This window comes from Rhinopithecus bieti, unplaced genomic scaffold (assembly GCF_001698545.2).
Source record: "Rhinopithecus bieti isolate Rb0 unplaced genomic scaffold, ASM169854v2 scaffold_12689, whole genome shotgun sequence".
Lineage (NCBI taxonomy): Eukaryota > Metazoa > Chordata > Mammalia > Primates > Cercopithecidae > Rhinopithecus > Rhinopithecus bieti.
In genome coordinates this window covers 106726-112725 of record NW_016807758.1, presented here as the reverse complement: position 1 = coordinate 112725, position 6000 = coordinate 106726, and positions in this window count along the sequence as shown.

Sequence of the window (6000 nt, the reverse complement as noted above, 5' to 3'; positions counted from 1 at the left end):
AAAAATTACAGTGTAAAAATCTTGTAGCAAATCTAAGAAGAAAGTTCTAAAAGAACTTGGGAAACTCCAATACTTCAAAAATAAAATCAATATATCTTAGTAAAATAATTTTCAAAAGAAAAACAATACATTCATTTTACTCTGCACAGAAAAAATTTTCACAGATATCAATTTTGAGAACTTTTAGAATCTGTGGAATTATTCTTCATTGCATATTAATGTCATATGTTTTTCTGCTAATTCAAAAAGCATTTTTATATTCCTATAAAGCCACATAAAATACCATTATTTGGGGATCCAGAATAAAAAGCAAATTTATTTTAAATTTAACATCACATTGATTTTTACTGGATCTTGCTATCTACTTTGTAACTGTACTACCATGCTGTTTTTAAACAAAAGCAATTAGAAAAAAGAGGAGGAGGAAAGGAAGGAATGAACGAGGGAAGGAAGGCAAGATGGAAGGAAGAAAGGAAGACATACAATGCTAAGAATTTGCTTCTGCACAGCAAAAGAAACTACCATCAGAGTGAACAGGCAACCTATAGAATGGGAGAAAATTTTTGCAATCTACCCACCTGACAAAGGGCTCATATCCAGAATCTACAAAGAACTTAAACAAATTTCCAAGAAAAAAATCACCCCATCAAAAAGTGGGCAAAGGATATGAACAGACACTTCTCAAAAGAAGACATTTATGCATCCAACAGACACATGAAGAAATGCTCATCATCACTGGTCATCAGAGAAATGGACATCAAAACCACAGTGAGATACCATCTCACGCCATTTAGAATGGTGATCATTAAAAAGTCAGGAAACAACAGATGCTGGAGAGGATGTGGAGAAATAGGAATGCTTTTACACTGTTGGTGGGAGTGTAAATTAGTTCAATCATTGTGGAAGACAGTGTGGCGATTCCTCAAGGATCTAGAACTAGAAATACCATTTGACCCAGTGATCCCATTACTGGGTATATACCCACAGGATTATAAATCATGCTATTATAAAGACACATGCACATGTATGTTTATTGTGGCACTATTCACACTAGCAAAGACTTGGAACCAACCCAAACGTCCTTCAGTGATAGACTGAATTAAGCAAATGTAGCACATATACACCATGGAATACTATGCAGCCATAAAAAAGGGTAAGTTCTTGTCCTTTGTAGGGACATGGATGAAGCTGGAAACCATCATTCTCAGCAAACTATCACAAGGACAGAAAACCAAGCACCACATATTCTCACTCGTAGGTGGGAAGTAAACAATGAGAACACCTGGACACACGCTAGGGCCTGTCGGGGGGTGGAGGGGCTGGGGAAAGGATAGCATTGGGAGAAATGCCTAGTGTAAATGATGAGTTGACGGGTGCAGCAAACCAACATGGCACATGTATACCTATGTAACAAACCTGCATGTTGTGTACATGTACCCTAGAATTAAAGTAAAATTAAATAAATAAATACATACACACATACATACATACATAAATAAAATTTTAAAAGAAGAAAAACTCAGTTTGGATGAATACTCATTGCAATCTAAGGATAAATAACTACTTAATAAGACACAAAACGTCTTTAAAAGCCATCAGCCAGTACTACAATTAAAGTATGTTCATCATTTACTATGCAGATGACAGACTAAAATAGGTGTTTCTGTATAAAATCAGTGAGAATTTAAAGTAGAATATTCATTCTAGGTAGCAGCTACACAATATATATTTATAATCATTCAAATATTTATATTTTGGCCTCATCCAAGGATATACGTTCAAAAAAGTATTGTGCTGTTAACAAATATTATTATTTCCAAAATATAGATTTGGTTAAAATATTTGTCCTTTCTCATAATTGAATACAATGCAGTCATTAGAAACCAAATCTCAGTTTAGAGTATAGCAAAGCTTCTCAATCTTTTCCTGCTCAAGATGTATACCCTGAATGACATTCAGATCAAAGTCATACACAACTCCTGGAATGAGACCTTAGGTCTTTGTCTCTTCTCAAGAAAGTAAAAAGAATATAAATGCGTAAGGGTGACTTTGTATGACCAACACTGAATCTTCTAGATTTTTTAAGATGCTAAGTCATTCTGAATTTTTGTGCTTTAAGTATTGTGGGTACAAAATTATGTGGAATTCCTCACTCTTAGCCAACAGCATCCCAGCGGGCTTGACACTAGGACAAAAATGAACACTGAGCACCTTATATTAAAATATGTAGCGATACCAGTCATTGTTTCATGAAAAAGTCAATTACAAAGCAGCATATCCAGTATAATTCCTATTTTTAAAGGAATTGTATGTTAATGCATTAAACATCATAAAATTGAGAGACGTTAAAATGTGATAATAGGCAGAATGGTTCTCCTGAAGAGGTCCACACCCTAATCCCTGAAACCTGTGTGAATATTGCCTTATAGGGCAAGAGGGTCGCTGCATATATAATTAATTGACCCTGAAGTAGAGAGTTTGTCCAGGTTGTTCCAATCTAATCACTTAAAAGTCTAGGCTTTTACTGAAATTGGAGGCAGAAGAGATTGAAGCGTGAGGAGGGTTTGAAGCACTCGTTGCTGGTTTGGAGACAGAGGGACTAAAATGACAAGGAATACAGGGGACCTCAATGGGGTGAGAGAGGTTCTGGCTGAGAGCCAGCAATGAAACAGGGACCTTAGCCCTGCAGCCATTAGGAGGTGAATCTGCCAAGAAGCTGAGTGAGCCTGGGAGCAGTCTTTCCTCCAGATCCTCTAGATAAGAGCCCAGCCTTGGTAGATTCTAAGCAGACAAACTAGCCAAGTACACCCAGATTTCTGACCTAAAGGACTACAAGACAATAATTTTGTTTTACTTTAAGCTGCTAAATTTGTGGTAATTTGTTGTGATATAAATGGAAAACTAATATTACATACAAGGGTTGTAGGATAACATTAATTTTACTTTCTTCTTTACTCTTTTGACCTTTTCTAAATTTACGATGAGGAATAAAGAATAATTAAATGTTAATGCAGTTATATTACATTGGCTTTTCATTGAAATAAGGTTTAGTACAATCATGAAAATTCTATTACCAGATTGATTATGAGGTTTAACACATGTTTTCCAACTATTTTTTTTTTCCAATTTGCTCTTTTTTTCTTGGAAAATATAATCTATTGGCACAATATAAATTGTTAATGTTTGAATCCAAAGTTTTGTGATCTTCTCAACTGATTAGCACCATTACTCTGATACAGAAAATGACACTTCAGCAACTGTAAAGTAGAAAGGTAAGATTTTCCTCTGAGTAGACTGTAGTCCTGAAAGACAGACAGAAGTAAGCAGGCCCCTTGGACTTGCCCAGAAGAGTTGCTAAGTTTAATAAAGCTATATACCAAATCAGTGCTAACCAAAACCTGGTCCATAGATTGGCACTCTTTGAATGACTCTTTACTCAGTTATCATGGATAGAATCATGTTATTTTCCAATGTAATACAAAATTATTACAAACAAAAGCCAAGGAATTAACAAAGCTTATTATTGATCCTTTTGAATACGTTACTTTGATTCTTCAAATCTTTCTCTGCGTACATTCAAAGTTGGCGTCCTTTTCTAATGTCATAAATTTGTAAATCACATATAGTAAAGTGTTAGTAAGAATAAAAAAGATTATGAGATCTCTTCACAGAAAGAAGGGAGACATTATTATATAATGATGTACAGTACATTTTTTCTTTTTAAATTAAAATCAAGAGGGCAATCAGGGTAGGAACATTTAAACTATAATTGACAAATTATTCAAGGCTCAGTATGGAGAAGCTTGAAAATTAAATAAAAAACACCAGGGAGGCCCAGTCCTGACGGGAGGGGTGATACATTTTTTTAAAGAAAAATATCATGGTGCTTCTAGTCGTCTGTGTGTGTGTGTGTGTGTGAGTCAAGGGGCGGGGGAAGTAGCCATTAAATACACAGAGCTTTCTGTTATGCTTAACAAGGACTACCCTTAAGACAAAGGGTTTTATCAGAGCCTAACTGACCTGGAAGAAGGGCAATACCCGACTCCAGCTCCCTCTAGCCTTCTTTTTCCACCTAAAAGGGAAGAGGAGTTGAGAACAAATTGTAGAAGTGACAGCCCAGAGACACAGTCTCACTTTAAGAATGGTATCTAACTACAGGGTTACAAACCTAACTTTTCCCTCCCCAAACAATTTACCACCACAACAATAGGGATCTCATATAGCAGGAGAGGCAAAAGCAAGGAAATACTTGAAACAATAATAATCAAGAATTTTCCAGAAGTATTAATAGAAACCAAATCAAAGATCCAGAAAGCCCAGAGAACATTAAGAACGATAAAAATAAAGAAAGACACAGAAGTCTACATGGGAGCATATCAAGTTCAAACCACAGGAGGTTAAAGGCAAAGAGAAAATCTTGACCAAAGCAAGATACACCTTACATATAAAGAAGCAAAGCTAAGTACTATGTTAAACTTCTCTTCTACATTCAACAGAAGCAGTGCAAGAAAGAATTTAAAGTGCTGAAACAAAAAACCCACCAAGCTAATATCTTTATCCAGTGAAACTGTTATTCAGAATGGAAGTCTTCAAAAGTTAAGACTTTCTTAGACAAACAAAAATTGAAGAAATTTTTTGCTATTAATAGTAGACCTGCCTTGCAAGAAACTTACATGGTATAAGTCAGAAACTTAGAACTATAAAAAGAAAGGAAGAGCATTAGAGAAGGAAAACATAAAGATAAAATCTTTCCGTTTTCTTTTTCTTATTGATCTGTCAGGTTCAAGTTTGTCAAGATAATAATGGCAAAGTATTTGGTCATTGTAATCATGGAAAAGTGAAATGAATGAACATAATGGTATAAGGGCTAGAAGGGAGGAATGGGGTCTTCTCTGTTGTAAGGTACTTGCACTACACAAAAAAAAATGTTATTGTGTTATACTAAATAGGACTTGGATTGTTTATAAATGTATGTTGCAAACTCCAGGACAACTACTACAAAAAAATAGGAAAAAAGAAGTATAATTAATATGCTAAGAAAAGAGGAAGAAAATGAACTCTATTATGAGCTCAGTTAAAACCAGAGAAGGCAGAAAAAGAAAGAAAAAAGAAAAAAGGAGAACAAGAGCAATGGATAGAAGACAGTAGCAAATATGGTAGATATTAATCCAACTATATCATCATTTAAGTATCAATGGTTTAATACATCAATTAAAATACTAAAATTGTCAGAGTGGGGAAAAAAAGACCTAATTATATATTGTCTATAGAAGTCCACTTAATAAGGACACAGATAGAGTAAAAGTAAAGGAATGGAGAAAAATGTACCACGCTAATTCTAATCAAAAGAAAGCTGGAACAGCTATATTAATTTCCAATCAAGGCAACTTCAGAGCAAAGAGAATGATCAGTGATACAGAGGAGCATTACATAATGAAGAAGGGGTAAAATCTGTGAGAAGATATATAATTCTTAGAGTGTGTGCACCCAACAACAGTGTCAAAATATATAAGGCAAAAACTGATATAATTGCTATAAAAATATATATAAATCCACTATTAAAGTTGAAGATTTCAATAATCCTCTAACAGTTATTGATAGGTATGGCAGATAGTGTTACAGGACCGCCAGATTTGATTTCTCATTGCACAGTAACTGACCAACACACTGAAACAGTGGGAGTTGCAGCAGAGAAAGCATTTAATAATTGTAGGGCAGCCAAACAAGGAGACAGAAGGGAACCTCAAATCTGCCTCCCTAAGAGGTCTGGGGATGGGTTTTCAAAGTGGCCTGGAGGGGTGATGGGCCAAAGTGTGGGATTGCTAATTGATCAAAAAGTAAGGAATGAAGTAACGGGACAGGGAGATGAAGAAACAACATTTTGGTGCTGAGTCACTTCCTTGGTGGAGGTTTTCAAACGGCTTGGTGTCAGCTGTTCTGCTGAAATTCAGGATATGAAGAACACCTTTAGCAACTTTTGGGTAAAAATGTTCAGTGTCA